The sequence below is a fragment of the Lampetra fluviatilis genome, chromosome 55 (genome assembly GCF_964198595.1).
Source record: "Lampetra fluviatilis chromosome 55, kcLamFluv1.1, whole genome shotgun sequence".
Classification (NCBI taxonomy): Eukaryota; Metazoa; Chordata; class Hyperoartia; order Petromyzontiformes; family Petromyzontidae; genus Lampetra; species Lampetra fluviatilis.
In genome coordinates this window covers 1,269,331-1,290,298 of record NC_136329.1, presented here as the reverse complement: position 1 = coordinate 1,290,298, position 20,968 = coordinate 1,269,331, and the positions used below count along the sequence as shown (strand labels likewise).

At 51.0% G+C, this 20,968-nt stretch overlaps 1 protein-coding gene across 1 annotated transcript in view; it reads right to left on the bottom strand.

Moving 5' to 3' along the window:
* MRPL19 (mitochondrial ribosomal protein L19) overlaps window positions 1-17,010 on the bottom strand; it is a 200,443-nt gene extending 183,433 nt beyond the window's left edge. The window contains exon 1 of the mRNA XM_078879750.1: window positions 17,006-17,010. The gene's annotated coding sequence lies outside the window, so the exon portion shown is untranslated. The remainder of the gene's footprint in view (window positions 1-17,005) is intronic.
* Window positions 17,011-20,968: the final 3,958 nt, after the last annotated feature.

Genomic DNA, 20,968 nt, shown 5'->3' with positions numbered 1-20,968 from the left:
CCTTTCCACTATAACACCGGAACAAGTCGACCTAGCATCTGGATGCAAGATATACCTCAAGGACTCTGTGACAGCTTGATAGCTACTCGCTTCATGGGTCTGGAGAACATCGAGGGTGATCAGTCCCCGGTGTCTCCTTAGTTGAGTGCGGTGCCTTATTCACCCCACAGAACTTGGTCACTCTTCTGCCTGGGCCTCCGGAACCTTGTTGGTTCATCACTAGCCAGGTGCCAGGGGGAATCATTTTGAAAAGAGAAATGTGGGCAGTAAAGGAAAGAGATAATTAAATATAATTACATGGAATATTGATAACCAGGAAGTAAGAGGGAACATCGGGCCAAATTCTAAACACATTTTATATTTCTCATCCACCGAATTGCCAGGGTCACCCAGCACAATTCAATTTATTTGATTTGTAAAAGTGTCAAGCCAACGCTACGCCCTCGCCAGTGTCCTTAGACCCACCCACGGAACCTGAGTCCAAGATGCCGGGCTGTGGCACATCTGCAAACCCTATAGGTGTTACAGGCAGGTGTCTTTTGTTGCATTTTATCTGAAATTGGACACACGCAACAGGAAAAATGTTGTGTGTTCAATAATTTCATATACCTCGAAGCAGACAAATGACAATTGCTGCAAAATATCCGAATCGCGGCACCGAGTGTAGCCGGCCCATCCTGTCCCTCTCCTCCTGTGAATTGTAACGAGGGGGACAGGTCGGCTAAAGTGACGACAACAATAAAAATAATACAGTTCGGAGACGATAAGTAAATACTCTGCGTTGTGTTCTTTCCTGCTGAGAAGTGGGCAACTCCACACCAGATGAGTACCGGAGGTTTGTGAAACGCAAATGCTTCATTTCAAAGCCTTCTTCCGAGGAGCATTTGTGTGCCTGCAATATGACGAGAGCCACCCCCGCATCGCCATCCACGTCACAACAGCACAGCTCAGTCCCTCAGCACGGAGTCCACCAAAATCTGAATTGGGGGTGTGCCCTGTACTCTGAAATGTCTACACACTGCTGGGCGTGGCTTTCTGTGCACGTGAGGCTTGCGCTCCTATCTCTAATCATCATTGCCTTCAGTTTTAACACGCTTTCGTGACCAATATTATCACTAATCGAGGTATTGTTTTGGTGATATCGCGTACGTATAAATGTGTCGTTAAACCCGCCACAGCCCGTTAGTAATGTTTTTAAAGCCGCCACCACCCAACACAGCTCGTTAGTAATGTTTTTAAAGCCGCCACCACCCGACACAGCCCGTTAGTAATGTTTTTAAAGCCGCTACCACCGACACAGCCCGTTAGTAATGTTTGTCCCGTAAGCAAAGCATACCAATTAGTTACCACTTCAGCATATCGGTGTGTTGTAGAATAAACCCATAGCATTTACATTTTGAGTACGACGTTTCACCAGTAATTCCAACCAGCATCATCAGGCGACAGCCAGAGTTGTGGAGAAATCATCCTGCTTTGGTCTTAAATAGAGGGACACATGTGATGTCGCCACTTGTGAGCCAATCAGGTGCGAGGACCAGGGGCGGGGCGGAGTTAATGTCTTCATATAAATTACAATGGATATAGGTTACAATGAATAACGATGGCAGATGCGAATAGCTGATGCACAAAGGAACAATAAAAATCGCTTCAATGTGTGGCTGGTCATCCAGAACAGTCCGTACAACATATAACGATGCAATGCCTAATCCACAATACCAAGGAGTCATCACAGCCATTCACTCTGCTACTCCTGACGCGGCTTTCTGGCTTGACTATCTCAACGTGAAATTATCGTTGTTGCTCTTGTTGTATATATTTTTTCGTAAATTTTTTTAAATATTAAAATGTCTTAAATTATGCAAATTTGTGAAATTATGCAATTAGGCGAAAATAATACAATAATTCCACGTGTGTATTTCACGTTCATTGATGTTAATTGAATATAAGTGTAATGTGACCAATCGTATGTGTGATTAAAGGTGTGTAAAATATTACGTGAAAATGTATGTATATGATCTATTTGTATGTGTATAGGAGTATTATTGTCTGTGTGTGTAAATTTGTATTATGATCAATAGGTGTGCGTGTGGTTACGTATATTATTATTGGCTCGGCTTCGTTTTCTAGGGGTGTATTCTGTGCGTGTGGTTATTTGTGATTGATGTGTGTGCTGTGATGCTCGGCTTCATTGTCTAGGGGCGTATCATGTGTGTGTGACGGTGCGTGTGATGCTTAGTCCAGCAAAACAACCCCCTACCTCCTCGTTGTGCCGGATGGGCAACGCTGTCGTGGTCAGTGCCGTGTGGTGAGGGCGAATTCCAATTGGCTTTTCGTCCCATGGCGTTTGTAACTACCACAGTGCGAAATGTGGGCTCTGGATGGGTGCAAGGGGCTGGAAACCACCCCCCCCCCCCACCTTCAATTAATCACCACTAAACCACGTTTAAAATATCTAATTAATAAGCTTGTACCGGAGGCCCGGGGGGACAGGCGTCTATGACGTCTCTTGGCCAAACCCCATTTTACGGAGCCAGGAGACTAAATTCTTACCCTCGGGGCTCCTCCAGAAACAACAAAAAACCACTACGTGTGGCCACGTGGAATGTTCGAATGCTCACTGTGGAGGAGAGGTTGCCACTCCTCTGTCGGGAGCTGGACCGGTACCGCCTGGATCTCTGTGGTATTCAGGAGGTCCAATGGACCGGCTCTGGCTCCTGCTACCAGGAGGGGTAGACAGTCCTCTACTCGGGGCAGGAGACTGCCAAACAACAGGGTGTGGCGGTGAGGTGTGGGAAGCTGTAAGCCCCAGGCTACTCTGGGCTCGCCTTCCAGTCAACCAGAGGCGAGGAGTGGTGGTAGCAGTTAGTTATGCCCCCACTGAAGACGAACATCCGTGGAGGGATGCAGGCAATGCCGATGAGTCAGATGGCTTCTATGACCTCCTGTCACAGGTACTAGCTAAAGTGGCCCCTTGGAATAGAGTCATCTTGTTGGGTGACTTCAATGCCCGAGTTGGTCATGATGCTGGCACCTGGTCTGGAGTAATTGGAAGACATGGGCCAGATCAGCTCAATAACAACGGCAGGAGGCTGCACGATTTTGGTGCAGCCCATGGGCTTGTAATTACCAACATGCTGTTCTGGCATTGGCGCATCCACACTACATCGTGGATGCATGCCGAGTCCAAGCAAGAACATCTGCTGGACTACATAGTGACAGAACAGCGGATGTGGGCCCATGTCCTTGACACCAGGACCTACCGTGGAGTTGATCTGTCCACTGACCATCGACTTGTCTTCTGTGTAGTGGGTCAGGAACCAGAGGAGAACGTAGGTGAGACAACACAATATTTATTTAACTACACTGAGTACAAGGTCCCTAACATAAAGGGGTAATGGCCGCCCTCCACCTGATACCTAAGGAGGTATGGCCTCCGGGCTACACTGCCTCCTAACACTGGGACCACACTAGCTCTGACCCTCCAGCTAGGGGCCCTAGAGGAGGCCACGCTGACCCGACCGTCCAACGGTCTCCAGGTCTTGACCACTAGACTCACTGAGCTCCGGCCCTTAGAAGGACAACGGAGGTTGGGGTCCAGGGTCCTATCCTCCCCTGACCACTGGCCTCACTGAGCTCCGGCCCTTTAAAGGACAACGGAGCTTGGGGTCCAGGGTCCTATTTTCAGCTCCGTTTTCGGTCTTCAGCTTGGAGATGACTGAGCCGGACCCTTCAGAGGTCCGGCTTATATACAGGTCCGTGGCTTGCTCTGCCCTAGCCACGCCTCCCTTCCAGAACCTTCTGGAAGGTGACATCATCCCCTAATGCCCCCTCCCGGGGTTTGGGGATTGTGTCCCAGGATCCGTTTTCCCAGGTATTGGCGTTGGCCCCTTGGGCCATGATCCTTTATACTGGCGTGACCCCGCTTCCGCCCCCTGTTGACGAGAAGGGGGAGCTACCCGCTAATAGTATGGGGAGAGTATATTAATACCCCTACATCTGTAAGATGCGCCTGCCATTCTTCCACTCCGGTGGTGGGTGTACACCCAGGACCCCATTCAAACCCATAGTGGCCTGGTCTCAGCTAACTGATGAAAGTTGCAAGCGAGAATTTCATCATCGCTTGCAGCTGGGGTTCGCATCTTTCAGGAAAGGGCAGTCCTCCTGATGTCGAGGTTTAGGACTGTGGCTCATGCAACTGCAATGGCTGCTTTGGGAACATGGTCCAGACCTCCCCAGAGACGCTGGCTGACAGAGGAGGTGTTCAAGCTGGCTGAGAAAAAGCGACAGGCCCACTCTCATCGGCTACAGCATCCCACGTCGGAGCATGAGGAGGCTTACCGCAGCCTTCGCTCGGAGGTTCGGAGAATCGTGAGGCGCTGCAAGGATGGGTGGTGGTCGTGGGTTGCTGAGGAGATGGTGTCTGCCTCAGTGGCCCGCAATCACAAATCGCTCTGTAATTCCATCAAAAAAGTTACCTGCAGCGCCACACCTATTACCATCATTAGGGGAAAAAACGGTGATCCGATCTCCGACCCCCAGGAACAGGTTTGTAGATTTGTTGAACATTTCTGTGAGGTCCTGGGGGAGTGGAAATCCCTCACCCAGGAAAACAACATGGGACAAAGTGGGGATGACACTGCCGAGGCTGCGGTGCGTCAAATATTGGAGGAAGAAGTCTCCCGCTGTGAGTGGCTGGCTGAGGTGTCATCTGTTGAGAAAGTACTGAAGGCGATCCAGAGTCTGAGACCAGGAAAGGCACCGGGTAGAGATGATCTCCCAAGTGAAATGTTGAGCGACGGTGGCGTATGTGCACAGACTGCCCTACATGACATCATACCAACAAGCTGAACCACTGGACGGGTGCCACAGGATTGGAAGGATGCCCTGGTGGTCCCCCTCTTTAAGAAGGTGGACCGTACAAATTGTAACAACTACAGGGGCATCTCACTCCTCAGTGTGCCGGGAAAGGTCCTGGCAAGGATTATTCAACATCGCTTTGCGGAGACCCAATGTGGTTTCAGGAAAGGGCAGTCCTGCACAGATGCCATATTTTCTGTATGTCTGCTACAGCAGAGGTGTAGGGAATTCCAACAAGACCTACATCTCTGCTTTATTGACTTGGTCAAGGCCTATGATACCATCAGTAGGCCTGGGCTCTGGGTTGTTCTTCGTGCTTTTGGAGTCCCTGACCCTTTGCTCATGATCATTAAGGACCTTCATGATTTTTCTTCTTCTTGGTTTTTTCGGTAAAGTCACGTAGAAGGGAAGTAATAAAATAATAAAAATAAAACATAATAAAATAATTCTCACGACGTTTCGGCTACAACGCAAGCAGCCGTCTTCAGGTGAAGAATGAGACACTACCAAGCTAGGAGCTTGATGGTGAGCGGGCCCGGGTAAAACTATGTGGCAGGGAGTCAGAGCCATCTCTGTACACCTTGGGGTGCGACAGGGATGTCTTCTGGCTCCCACATTGTTTAACATCTATTTTGACCATGCAGTTCGTGAAGCCTTCAATGGCTGTACCGGATTAATTTCCATCTGGTACAGATACAATGGGAGGCTGATCGATGCCCGGGTGCGATCAAAGGATGGCTCCCTATTGCTCAACCATGTTACGTATGCTGACGATCTGGTGATAGCTGCTCACTCAGAGGAGGAGTTGGAGGCGCTGCTGCTGAACCTGGAGCTTGCCACTAAGAGGTGGGGCCTTACCATCAGCCCCACCAAAACTAAGCACCTGCCTGGGTATTTTGTACCATCGGACAATCTACCCCCACAACTCCCAATTGGTGATGGGGCAGTTGTGGAGAGAGTGGAGAGTTTCCCATACATGGGCAGTGTGCTCATGACCGGCTCTGGGTTAACAGTAGAGGTCTCACTCCTAATCAGTCGAGCGGCATTATCTTTTCATCGGTTGCGTAATGCTGTGTGGAAGATACCTGGTCTGTCGCTCCGCACGAACCTCCAGGTCTTCTCGGCTACAGTCATTCCCTCCCTTTTCTACGCTTCCAAAACGTGGACCCCCCTAATGGAACATCTTCGCCGGTTAGAAACATTTATGTTGGCCTGCCTTACGATCCATCCTGGCTTTAACCAGGCTGGATTGTGTGAGGAGCTCACAAATCCTTGAAAGATCTGGCCAAAGTCCCATCGGTGAGCTCCTACGGCAGGCAAGGCTGCGTTGGCTGAGCCATGTAGTCCGCATGCCCAGCTACCGCCTGCCTAAATAGCCTTTATTTTGCCGGATCGAGGGGGCTAAACGAGTGCGGCATGGACTAGAGAAGAGATGGAGTGATGTGGTAAAGGAGGATGTGGAGCTGAGTGGACTTGCCGATAACTGGTATCAGCGGTGACAAGATCGGCCTCTGTGGAGGAGGCTCGTGAAGGACGCTACTGGGCAGTTGGAGGTAGTCCCTCTCCAACAATAACGGAGGGCAGAGGAGTGATGCTTACAACGACGAGCGGAGCGCCAGGTGGCTAAAGCACAGCAAGTTGGCACAGTAGGGGGCACAGGTGGTGCATCAGCCAGTCGTCTCAGTCAGTCGACTTGTGGCACCTGGGTCTGCCCCGTGACCTCCTGCCAGCGGGCGTTCGACGCTTCACGTGGCCTCAAGGTACACATAGCCTGGCACAAGCATCGCAGTGACGTCACCACAACTTAGTGGCGAATTGCGGTTGTTGTTGTTGTTGATGCTTAGCTTCGTTGTCTAGGGGTGTATTACCCATCGTGATGATACAATGATTCTCGCTTGAACTTTTACTGATTATAATCAGTAAAAGCTATAATCATAATTATGATTCTCGCATAAAACATTTACTGATTATGATTTTATTGTAATTATTTCCTGTCTCAGGATTCAGATCTCACTGCAGGATACAGTTAGTATAATTACGATAATTATGTATGAACTTAGAAAGGAACCACTCAGACCCTTCTGTGTTAAGCAATTTTGATATCTAACAGAACCACTCTAACATGCGAAGACACTTATTATCGGAATTGCCACAACAGTACTCTATCAGATATCCTACTCATCGATCCGTACAATTAAACCTTAATGGTTAGGTTGTTAAACTAAGTAATAGAACAATAGGCTAACTTCTCATAGTAGCGCGAGAATACACGATGATAGGAAAGTCCGTAAAATCACTATATTCATACAGAACCGTGTTAAAGAAACATGTCCGCAATGGCAAAAGTGGACATCAATGAATTCATTGGTAAGGTTATGCAATTAAAATAAATATCTCAAAGCAATAATATTCATGCGAGTGTGTTGATTCATAACATAGGTGCTTATAAATGTTTAGTGTGACATCCATGAATTCATATTCTTAGGTTTTTTCGGTAAAGTCACGTAGGTAAAACATTTAAATTAATGAAAGTAAAATAAAATAAAAATCACGACGTTTCGGAGGCAACACAAGTCTCCGTCATCAGGTGGGACCGTCACAGCCAGATTTGCTGCATCAAGTGAGGCAATGATTCAAGATGTAATGATTACATCCAAGATGTAATCATTGCCTCACTTGATGCAGCAAATCTGGCTGTGACGGTCCCACCTGATCACGGAGACTTGTGTTGCCTCCGAAACGTCGTGATTTTTATTTTATTTTACTTTAATTAATTTTAATGTTTTACCTACGTGACTTTACCGAAAAAAAACCTAAGAATATGAATCCTTGCAGTCACGAAAGCTTCAAATCTAGAATCCATGAATTCATTGGTAAAATTATGAAATTAAAGAAATATCCCGAGACAATAGGGTACATGCGAGTGTGTAGGTTTGGCTAATAGATACTCTTGGTTCTTTCGGTAAAGTCACATAAGTATAAAATAAAATTACTTAAATCACGACGTTTTGGGCGCAACACAGGCGTCCGTCATCAGGTAGGAGAACCACAGCAAGAAATAATTGCTGAAGTGGGCAAAAGGGCTGCTGTAACAAGGGGCTGTATAGGTGAAGTATTGGAAATGACGGCAGGAAACTCCTTGACGGGTAACACACTTCTTTTATTAAATCTTCGCTTATCTCGATACAACGTGTGGTCTCTATTCTTCCTAGTACGGTCACCAGACACCGGTACAACTCGTAACCTCTATTCTTCTTATAACACACTGTACTTGACTCGTGTAGACCCTCCGCCTCTGTCTACACTCTTCACTCGTCTCGTGTAGACTCCAGGCCTCTGGCTACACACACATCACTCGTCTCGTGTAGACTCGTCTCGTGTAGACCCTATGCCTCTGGCTACACACACATCACTCGTCTCGTGTAGACACTTCTCGTGTAGACCCTATGCCTCTGGCTACACACACATCACTCGTCTCGTGTAGACTCGTCTCGTGTAGACCCTATGCCTCTGGCTACACACACATCACTCGTCTCGTGTAGACACTTCTCGTGTAGACCCTATGCCTCTGGCTACACACACATCACTCGTCTTGTGTAGACTCTTCTCGTGTAGACTCGTCTCGTGTAGACCCTATGCCTCTGGCTACACACACATCACTCGTCTCGTGTAGACTCTAGGCCCTGGCTACACACCCTGCATGCTGACACTGCATGCTCACCCTACACTCCGCCTCTGGGTTACACAGAGTCCCGGTCCTCACAGGACAGCGGGACTAGGTACCGCAGGGCCCTATCTCTTCCTCCCGTCTTCAGTCTTCGCTGGTTACCCTCTCCCCGTGCGCCTGCGCGCATCACCTTATATAGTCCCTCCTCCCGGGAGACGGAGCGGATGCGGACCTCGATGCGAGCATCGCTTCTTAGTGAACCAATCACAACGCGCTATCTCTACGATCCTCTTTTCCCCAACGCGTGTTTCCACTCACCAACCAATCACGCCGCGCTGCCACCCGATCACTCCCACACCAGCGCGTCACCGGCACCCAGCCAATCAGCACCACACAACCCACGATCCCGCGCTGACCCCTGATCCCTCACCGTCAGCGCGCGTCACCACACACACATCCAATCACGACGCGCTGGCACCTGATCGCTACCTCAGCGCGTATCACCACTACATCACCCCCCCCCCCCACATAGCTCGCAGCCGTCCCGGCTGCTAACCAACAACCTCCCACAACGTTAACACAACAAAACCCCCCAGTGTGCCCCGTAACACAGCAACAACAACATAACAGCAACCTATGTACAATTTGACAATTAACACAAGAAAAGTTAACAATACCACACACAACACCTTATAAGAAGCTATATACAGCCCGACGAACAACATAATAAAAGCGATTTCTAGAAAATGAACGCGCCCAGCGTCTCTGCAACCAAACGCAGTGACGAGGCGCTCCCACTGCCTCGACTCCTCACGTGGCAGGTCAAACAAAGTAGCGCGACCTGGCGCGAGTCCGTCTGGCCGGTCCGTCATATGGGACGGGACACTGACGACCGTCCGGCGGCTCCGGCTGCTCTAGACGGCGTGGAACGGGCCTGAAAGGGCCGGCCCCGCCGCGAAGATCCGGCCGCCGGTGGTTGGCAGCTGTCAGTTCCGAGACACCTGGGAGCAGATCAGGCGGAGACATGTGAGGATCAGGCAGAGACATTTCCCCCTTAGGGTCGTCGGTCACGTCACATGCTCGGCCCTCACGACACGATGGGAGGCCATATGGAGGCGAGAACGGTTTCAGTCGGGAGGGGTGGACGTACCACCGTCGTTTTCCCCCATGTTATCTGAACGCACTGGGGCCGTGCAACGCGCACGACCTCCACGGGCCCCCGCCATGGCCTCAACAATTTAGGCGACGTAGCCAAGGGTGCCTGAGGGCAATGCAGCCAGGCCCTGTCACCAGGTTTCCATTCGTGCACGGACACCTTCCGTGCCCGCAACCGTTCATTAGCAATTTGGCGAGCCCGCGAATTAAGCCGTGCGGCCTCCCTTGCCTCTGTCAGCTTGTGAATATTGAATTTAATGTGTTCTGCCAATTTAGAATTAGTTCGTGGAGCGGACAGGCCAAGCTGCGTCTCCATGGGCGGGTCGGCTTCCCGACCGTACATCAAATAGAATGGGGAAAACCCCGTCGCTGCATGGGGGGCCATTCTATACGCGGCAAGGACCCCCGGGACCTGCAGGTCCCAATCTATATGTGCCTCACACACCTGCTGGCACAGCATAGAAGTCAAAGTCTTGTGAAGTCTCTCCACCATCCCGTCTGTCTGCGGGTGTACGGGGAGGTACGCACCTTTTTGGTACCCAACAGATCGCACACCTCTTGCAACAATTTACTCGAAAATTTTTTACCTTGGTCGGTCAGCAAGCGTTCGGGAGCCCCCTTGTCCAGGACATAGCCCTGGACAAAGGCGTCCGTCACGGCCGCTGCCGACTGGTTGGCGAGAGGCCACGCCATAGGCCACCGGGTGAAATATTCGACCCCCACCAACAGGTATTTATTCCCTCTAGGCGTGACTGGAAAAGGCCCCAGAATATCGAGAGCAACGAGCTCGTTAGTGCGCGAGACCTGAATAGATTGCAGCGGTGGATTAGCTGGCACGGGCGGTGGTTTCCGTCTGGCGCACTCAACGCACCCCTTCAGAATATTTACCACGTCACTCCCCATTCCTGGCCAATAATAGTCACGCTGAAGCAGGGCAAGCGTTTTGTTTACTCCCAAATGCAAGAGGCGTTCGTGTGCGGCCAAAACAACTTCCCCCCTTACAGCAGAAGGCACCACCAGCGCATGCCGCCGGGACAAACTGTCCCATCTCATCAACATGCCCTGTTTAAGTACATAGGAGCCAGTTCGCTCCTGGTCCTCCTTAGGACCTCCCACCCTGCGGCGCAATGCTAGCAGGGAGCTGTCCGCCATTTGGAGGCGGCCCCACTCCCCCAGCGACAGTGAGAGCAGCGAGTCCCGATCCTGAGAGGTAGCGGGGACATCCCCGATTGGCGCGCCCGCAGTCGCAGCCAATGCCCCCTTATCTTCCACAACCGGCGGTTTACAGCGCGCCGATCCCGATAGACACGCACATTTCTGACAAGGCAACAATCGCGACAGGGCATCGGCATTTGTGTGTCGCAACCCCTTACGGTATGTGGTCGTGAACTGATAGTCTTGGAGGACTTCCAACCACCGTGACAATTGGCCCGAGGGTTGGGCGACCATCAATGAATACTGTAGCGCCGCGTGGTCCGTCCGGACCGTAAAGTGACGACCATAGAGATACGGTCTGAACTGTTGTACAAAAAAAACAATGGCGAGCAGTTCACGACGGGTGACGCAGTAGCGCTGCTCCGCCGGAGACAACACCCTGCTACCATAAGCGACCACCCTTTCGACTCCCCCAACGACCTGGGACAGTACCCCCCCAATGCCCGTGTTGCTAGCATCCGTGTCTAGCAAGAAGGGACTCGCAAAATCCGGATAACGCAAGGGTGGGGCACCCACCAAGGCGTCCCAGAGGGCGCAGAACGCGGCCTCCTCTTCCGGTCCCCATTGGAACTTCACACCCTTCGCCGTTAGAGCGTGCAAGGGTTTTGCAATAGTGGCGAAGTGCTCAACGAATCGGCGGTAATACGAAGCAAACCCGATGAAACTGCGCACGTCTGCAACTGACGTGGGTGTCGGCCATGAACTGACACAGTCCGTCTTCGCGGGATCGGTAGAGATCCTCGAAGAGTCGACAATGTGACCCAAGTATCTAACGGACTTACGAAAAAGGTGGCATTTGGCCGGTTTAAATTTCAATTTAGCCGATCGCATCCGCAAGAACACCCCTCTCAATCGCTGGAGGTGTTCCTCAAATGTTTTACTGAAAACAATGACATCGTCAAGGTAAATCAAGCACGTCTCCCATTGCAAGCCCGACAAAACCAACTCCATAAGGCGCTGAAACGTCGCTGGAGAGGAGTGAAGTCCCATGGGTAACCGGTTAAACTGGAACAGGCCCCCTGGAGTCCGGAATGCTGTCTTAGGTTTAGACTCTTCGTCGAGTGGCAACTGCCAGAATCCCGATAACAAATCAAGAGTCGAAAAATATCGCGCACCAGACAATGCATCGAGGGACTCGTTCATCCTGGGGAGCGGATACGCGTCAGCCACAGAGATCTTATTCAGGCGACGGAAATCTACGCAAAATCGCAAGGACCGTCTTGCTTCTTAACCAGCACAATAGGTGCTCCCCACGGACTGGAGGAAGGCGAAATATTGTCGGCTTCAAGCATATCGTTAACGGCCGACTGAACATGTTCCTTTTCAGCAGGACTCAGCCGGAAGGGATTTAACCTGACCGGTGCCGCATCGCCCGTGTCAATGTGGTGGCGCAACAAATCCGTACACCCAATGTCATATTTATGTTTACTGAACACATCAGAAAATTCCATTAGTAACTCGCGCAGCGCACCCAACTGCACCCCTGACAAATCGTCCGAGCCCGCGCACAGCGAATGGACCCATTCAAGGTCCTCCCTCGGTTCAATGTTCTGCGTGGGGCTCGGATCAACGTGCGCAACCAGCCGCTCCTCCGCAGGAACCCGCGCCGCGTGAGCCAGCACGGTACCCTGCTGAATGACGGCTGGCCGCGATCCAGCGTTTAAAACCATCACAAACGGATCCTTGTCCGCCCCAACCAAAGTGTGAGCCACCGACAAATCGACCCCCCCGACAGCCCTGTTAGAAGGACCCAAAAGCATGCCTTGTTCCGAAGTCCCCTCCACCCATGGTTTCCACAACCGGAGGGGAATTAACATCTGTGAACCCGGGGGCACGTGCACGGTCTGCGTCGCCAATGCTTGTATCGTGGCACACGCCGTCCGAATCTCAGTAGGGCTCGTCAAAAATGAAATACGGCGACCCGAAGGTAATTCAATGCAACGCTGATCGATTAGAATTGTAATGGGCATCTTAGCCAAATAATCAGTGCCCAATAGACAAGGAACCGCCAAAGAAGACGAAACGAAAACGGGTCCCGACAATTTGATATCTCCAATGCAAATGGACGCCCTAATCTGACCGATAATGCCCAACGATCCCCCATTTGCGGCGAAAAATGGCACATCCACTGGGAGCAGCGGACGGCACTGGACGGGGAGAATGTTATAAATGAGGTCAGATATAATAGTCGCCGACGCCCCCGTGTCCACCAATACCCTGACCTCTACCCCATCAATAGAACCCGCAACGACGGATGAACCCGCTGAAGCAGCCACAATTCTATGCCCCAACTCCGACCACTCAATGTCTCTCCGGTCCCGGCCGAAACCCCCTCGCCGAACCGAATCCCCGAACCTTAACCGGCCCTCTTCCGTCGCCCCACGACGGCCCATGCGTGTCGAGTGTGTGGGCCGAGCATGTGAGGTGCCGCGACTTGCCGGGGTTTGTAGGGATGCCTTGGGGCCTTGGTCGTCGTCCAGCCGAGATCCCATGGCGCGCTGACGGGGAGCGCGGCAACCGGACGCCACGTGGCCCCGGAGGCCGCAGTTGTAGCACGTGATGAGGGTCGTCGGTGATCTCGGTTGCTCCAGCTTGCGGGCCGATCGCAGAGGCGACCGACCCCCCGACCTCCAGTCCCCCGGTCGTCCCACGGTGAACGCCTCCTCTCGCGGACTGACGACTTGGGGTTCGGTGATCACCGGACCCGGAGCTGAGGCCACGGCAGCGTTGCAGACGATCCCCTGTTTGCGTTGAAAGGCCTCGTGCGCTTGTATACTCGTAGCGACCCGTAAGGAAGAAATGTCGATCTCGTCGGCCGTGTTGATGGGGACCCCCAGGTCCTGCGCCAACTTAAGCAGCTGCTCCAAAACCATCGCATCCTGGCCCTCCTCGTCCATCCGAGGGAATGCAGCATCGGCGAGAGCCAGCAACGCCATGCGATAGGCGAGCGCGGTCTCCGTGTCCGCCTTCCGCCTCGCATAAAATTGATGGCGGCACGCCGAGGGAGGTCCGTAGACCTTGGCCATGAGACCCAGCGCTGCCTTAAGCGTGGAGCGGTCCGACCTCCGAGCTGACATGAAGGCCGCGAGCGCGTTGTCGTCCAACATGGCAGGCAGTGCCCGCAGCGCCGTAGCATCGGACCAGGCAGACATCTCCTGATGCGCCAAAAACCTGCGCTGAAACTGGCCCCAGTCCCCGCCTTCCGCCTTGAAGGCTGACAATGCGGGGAGGCGCTGTTGAAAAATGAAGTCGTCCTCCGCGTCGTGGTTCCTTCCCGCCGCCCCGTCGGTGTGTAAGATGGCGGCCCCAATGGCGGACGACTGATGGCGGTCCGCAGCGCGCGTTGATGACGTAAGAGGGCGCGCTTGGAGAACCGCCGCCACGTGGCGGTCGCCGTTCCCGCCAAAAGTCGACGCCGATGAAATGGCGGGAATCGCCAAGTAATTTTGGCGGGAATCTGCGGGGCGACCCTGTAGAATGTCCACCGCCGTCTCCGCTCCAGCCGACGAGCTGATTTCCGCCAGGATGGACGCGGCGGCGAGCAGCAGCTCCGCCAGACGCGAGTGCGCCTCCCGGAGCACGGCCTCGGTCCCCCGTCACTCCTCCGGCGCCGCCGGCGGATCCTGCAGCGTGGGCCATTCTTCGTCCTCACCCCCCGACGGCAGCTGGCCCGGGTCGTCAAGGTTGTCCTCGCGGTCAATCCCGTGGGTCCGATTGGTCTTCCTTGTATCCATGCTTGGAAGACAGTTTCACTTCTGACGCCAGTTGAAGTATTGGAAATGACGGCAGGAAACTCCTTGACGGGTAACACACTTCTTTTATTAAATCTTCGCTTATCTCGATACAACGTGTGGTCTCTATTCTTCCTAGTACGGTCACCAGACACCGGTACAACTCGTAACCTCTATTCTTCTTATAACACACTGTACTTGACTCGTGTAGACCCTCCGCCTCTGTCTACACTCTTCACTCGTCTCGTGTAGACTCCAGGCCTCTGGCTACACACACATCACTCGTCTCGTGTAGACTCGTCTCGTGTAGACCCTATGCCTCTGGCTACACACACATCACTCGTCTCGTGTAGACACTTCTCGTGTAGACCCTATGCCTCTGGCTACACACACATCACTCGTCTCGTGTAGACTCGTCTCGTGTAGACCCTATGCCTCTGGCTACACACACATCACTCGTCTCGTGTAGACACTTCTCGTGTAGACCCTATGCCTCTGGCTACACACACATCACTCGTCTTGTGTAGACTCTTCTCGTGTAGACTCGTCTCGTGTAGACCCTATGCCTCTGGCTACACACACATCACTCGTCTCGTGTAGACACTTCTCGTGTAGACCCTATGCCTCTGGCTACACACACATCACTCGTCTCGTGTAGACACTTCTCGTGTAGACCCTATGCCTCTGGCTACACACACATCACTCGTCTTGTGTAGACTCTTCTCGTGTAGACTCGTCTCGTGTAGACCCTATGCCTCTGGCTACACACACATCACTCGTCTCGTGTAGACTCTAGGCCCTGGCTACACACCCTGCATGCTGACACTGCATGCTCACCCTACACTCCGCCTCTGGGTTACACAGAGTCCCGGTCCTCACAGGACAGCGGGACTAGGTACCACAGGGCCCTATCTCTTCCTCCCGTCTTCAGTCTTCGCTGGTTACCCTCTCCCCGTGCGCCTGCGCGCATCACCTTATATAGTCCCTCCTCCCGGGAGACGGAGCGGATGCGGACCTCGATGCGAGCATCGCTTCTTAGTGAACCAATCACAACGCGCTATCTCTACGATCCTCTTTTCCCCAACGCGTGTTTCCACTCACCAACCAATCACGCCGCGCTGCCACCCGATCACTCCCACACCAGCGCGTCACCGGCACCCAGCCAATCAGCACCACACAACCCACGATCCCGCGCTGACCCCTGATCCCTCACCGTCAGCGCGCGTCACCACACACACATCCAATCACGACGCGCTGGCACCTGATCGCTACCCCAGCGCGTATCACCACTACATAGGTAAAAGAGGGGGAAGAGCCAGGTAGAGAGGGGAGTGGAGCAGGGAAGTGCAGTGCTGCTCTCTGGAGGGACTAAAGAGCAAGCCACGACAAAATGTCCGGGGAGGGAAGGGGAAGTGAGTAGGGCTAGGAGTAGGAGGCTAAATAAACTGGAGATGCGGATATGAAGGCAACACCAAAAGGCAGTTAAGGTTTTACCTGGTTAATAACATCCTTCCAATGATTGCTCAATTTGTATCCATCTTCTCGGTTGAAGTTATGTCTATGTTTATATATCTGGATGGCTTCATGAACAAACCTTTGATAGTAGCCTGAAGGTTTGCAGAGTACCTTGGTCTCGGAAAAAAACAATATCATGAGAGCCCTCAGCGTTATAACAATGGTCAGCCACGGTGGAGATGTTAGTTCTGCCATGTTTCAGATCTGACTTGTGCTCGCGAACACGGTCCAAGACATGTCGTTTCGTTTCCCCAATGTAACACCCACCACATGTGCAACTTAGTTCGTAGACTCCAGGGTATTGTATGTCAGGAATGACATCCTTCACAGATGGGATTAGGTCATGGGTTTTGTGAACTGTACTGAATCGGACCTTGATCTTGTGTTTGTTTAAGGTTTTGGAAATATTTTTGGTAACGCCTGCTATGTATGGTAACATGATGGTTTTGATCGGCGTCTCAGGGGGTGGTTTCTCCCTGGCTGGAGAAGCAGCTTTGCGAATAATGCGGTCCGAGTACCCATTCATCTTGGATGTCATGTCTAGATGTTTGACATCATTTATGGAAGGCCCCCTAGCTTGCAGTGTCTGTCCCAATGACACAAATGAAAATATAAAACAAACTCCCCATGATGCGTGGCTTCTGCCAGTGCAGAGCTCCCTATCAATTGCCAGTCACGAGGGCAATTTTCAGGAGTCTGCCTCTCGCAGATCTGATTTTTGTGGTTGTGCTCTTGCTTATATTCGAAATTTTCCGCCTCAGGCGCAGGCTGAGAAGTCACAAAGGACCCGAATTCCTTTGATATCGCTCCTTGGTCTGTCATTGGTCGGTTTTCTGTCACAACGGAGCAGCTGTCAAATTGAAGCCGTGACCTTTGTTGTCCAGATGTCTTTAACTACCGTCATGTTTTCCGTTTACGTTTTGAGCCGCGTTCTTACATCCTCCCATCACGGGTTGTAAGTATGAAAGGAAAAATAATACTTTCGCACACCACTTATAGCTTAGTACAGTACAACTTCTCGCAGTCCTTGACTCTGCAAGAGATCCAAAATACGTTTTGAGCAGCGTTCGCAGCAATCACGTCGCAGTAGGAACTCTCGCATGGTATTTAATATATTAGAGGTGCCCCCGCATAGCATAATTTCCTGCTACCACGTGCTATGTTAGCTACTGGGAAGACAAAGGCGGTTGGTGAGGCTCTGATCTCCTGGAATACATATTATCTTGGTCGTGTGTGATTAAAATAATTCGTATTGTATCTGTTTTGAATGATCCTTGGTCTAATACTACCATCATTATTTGGTTTATGCTTAACCAAGATTTGTGGCATAGAGTAATTGTTACCAAGGACATTCCGAGGGTACTGTTAACTTTTGTTCCCCGTCTGTATCGCCAAGGATCTACACTTCTTATTCTCAAGTTATGCTTTCATATCCTGATGTTGAAGATATAGATAAGCTTAGAACTCTACTGCTGAACTTTTAAACTTTCCCCAGCCAGTTTGTAATGTTTAACCCCCGTTAGGTAGTTAGGTAGATTTCGCTATCCATATAGGCCCCTGGTCCCCTCTGGTTCTGTCTCTGTGTGTCATTTCCGCTATTGCGTGGTGTTGTTTCCTATATTGCGTGTTGTCTCTTTCATTGCGGTTTCCTCTTGAAGTCAAATTTGGGGTTTCCCCAGGAATCTCATTAGCTCCCATTAACCTCCAGATGTCTTTTGTGTGGGCGAGACATCGGGGGGGTGGAGTGGGGGGGTTTCATCGCGTGTTTGTGCCACAGCGCTAAATCCAGATCTAAAAACAATTACGTAAAAATTAGGCATATATACAACACTCTGCATCTACATCAGTAGCCATGTGAAAGAAGAACACTAGGGTCCCCTTCACTGCCTCAATCTACTCATCACTGTCTCTCCCATTAGTGTCTAACCACTAGCAAACCTTGGATGTTACCCTTCCTTTAATGCTCTGACCGATGCTGACAGTTGCCATAGCAAACACTCTGCCATGTAGAATCGTTGGCTACCAGCTGGACTATTGCAACACCATTCTTGTTCGTATATCAGATTTCTTGTAGGGTCAAACGGTTGACGAAAGCAAGCCATCATTGTCATTACTACAGGGTCTTAAAATAGGTACCACTTCATGCGAAGTCAGTGGTTGTTAAACATGTTCCCTCCCATGGGAATGTGGAATTTCCACTGGTGGAGATGAGCGCCGCAAAATACCCGTAGGAGCATAGAGGTCTTTTCTCAATCCACTGCTGGATGTGGGCCCTCCCACGCCGTGCTGGTTGTGGAGGCCGTTTGACCAAACTTCACCCCAGTTGGTCAGTGGGGATTGGTTAAAGCAGGCAGCACAGTCGCATAGTACAAGTGGATATCAACAAAACATGGCCCCGCAACCCTATGACAACCTTTCTGTGCATGGTGTGCACACATCCAGGTACTGTAACAGCTCAGATCTGCTTGGCTTTCGTTCATAGGCATTGAGAGTTATAGTGATGCTGTTCTTAACAGTTAACATCTCACACTGGAGAGATGTTACCTACCTTTCATGGTATACAGGAGGTCGTCGGTGTATCACTGACCCTGACACCCCTGACCCTATTTGGAGTTCGAGTGTTCTCCCCGTGGTCGCGTGAATTTTTCTCCCTCCACACTTAGAAACATGTGCTTCCAGTATTTGGCTTCTATAAATCTCCATATCGCCCTCCCACTGGCCCTCACCAACCCCTCCATGCAGTGCTCACACAGCTGGGTTTTAGCGTCAGCAACTTCAGCAACTTCCCGGTATTCGTGTTTGAACGGCCGCAGCTTCTGTTGACAATGTTCTCGAGCCCAGGGTCATCATGTGCAACTCTGCTTGTGTAGTTGTGTGCGTGTGTAGCCGAGTCTGTGTATGCAACTTGGTATCTGTGTGTGTAACTGTGTGTGCTAGCCTCCCCTCCCCTAGGTCGACTCAGTCTCAAATGAGTACCAGCAAGCATCACGCCCGGCCGACTTTGTCTACCGAGTGGCGATGTTTACACACCATACCAGGTACTCATTTAAGGCGGAGTCGACCTAGGGTAGGCCCAGGGTTAGTGAAGATAATCGTGACCAGTGTTGGCCATGAACAGGAATGAAACTCTGATCGACGGGTTTGTAGTGCAGTGCGCAAAGCAATACACTACCACTCTCCACTAGTTATGCAAATCCCCTTATCTCCTCAGTGGTGCTGGTCGGTAACTTTGTGGTGACTGTGAACAATGCTATGGAGGGAAGGCCGATTTACAATTGGTTGTTCCCCTCATCACGCTTGTAGCCACCACAGCGACATACGCGGGCTCTGGATGGTGGTGAGGGGCTCGTGACCCCTCCACCTTCAACTAAATTACCACGAAATCACCTGGTATGCAGGAGGTCGTGTCGTGGGTTCAGTCCCGACCTTGAAGCCTGCACATGTGGAGTTTACACGTCTTGGTGGCATGGATTTTTCTCAAGGTCCTCCAGTGTTTCCCTCCACATTTAAATTAACATGCGCTTATAATATTTTACTGCTTCTATAAATTTCCACATAGACCACTTAGTTGAGCTATTATTTGTGGTCAAATCGCTTCTGAAAAAGAGCTACAGTATATACAGTGAGGGAAAAAAGTATTTGATCCCCTGCTGATTTTGTACGTTTGCCCACTGACAAAGAAATGATCAGTCTAGAATTTTAATGGTAGGTTTATTTGAACAGTGAGAGACAGAATAACAACAACAAAATCCAGAAAAACGCATGTCAAAAATGTTATAAATTGATTTGCATTTTAATGAGGAAAATAAGTATTTGACCCCTCTGCAAAACATGACTTAGTACTTGGTGGCAAAACCCTTGTTGGCAATCACAGAGGTCAGACGTTTCTTGTAGTTGGCCACCAGGTTTGCACACATCTCAGGAGGGATTTTGTCCCACTCCTCTTTGCAGATCTTCTCCAAATCATTAAGGTTTCGAGACTGACGTTTGGCAACTCGAACCTTCAGCTCTCTCCACAGATTTTATATGGGATTAAGGTCTGGAGACTGGCTAGGCCACTCCAGGACATTAATGTGCTTCTTCTTGAGCCACTCCTTTGTTGCCTTGGCCGTGTGTTTTGGGTCATTGTCATGCTGGAATACCCATCCACGACCCATTTTCAATGCCCTGGCTGAGGGAAGGAGGTTCTCATTCAAGATTTGACGGTACATGGCCCCGTCCATCGTCCATTTGATGCGGTGAAGTTGTCCTTTCCCCTTAGCAGAAAAACACCCCCAAAGCATAATGTTTACACCTCCATGTTTGACGGTGGGGATGGTGTTCTTGGGGTCATAGGCAGCATTCCTCCTCCTCCAAACATGGCGAGTTGAGTTTATGCCAAAGAGCTCCATTTTGGTCCCATCGGACCACAACACTTTCACCCAGTTGTCCTCTGAATCATTCAGATGTTCATTGGCAAACCTCAGACTTGCATGTATATGTGCTTTCTTGAGCAGGGGGACCTTGCGGGCGCTGCAGGATTTCAGTCCTTCACGGCGTAGTGTGTTACCAACTGTTTTCTTGGTGACTATGATCCCAGCTGCCTTGAGATCATTGACAAGATCCTCCCGTGTAGTTCTCGGCTGATTCCTCACTGTTCTCATGATCATTGCAACTCCACGAGGTGAGATCTTGCATGGAGCCCCAGGCTGAGGGAGATTGACAGTTCTTTTGTGTTTCTTCCATTTGCGAATAATCGCACCAACTGTTGTCACCTTCTCACCAAGCTGCTTGGCGATGGTCTTGTAGCCCATTCCAGCCTTGTGTAGGTCTACAATCTTGTCCCTGA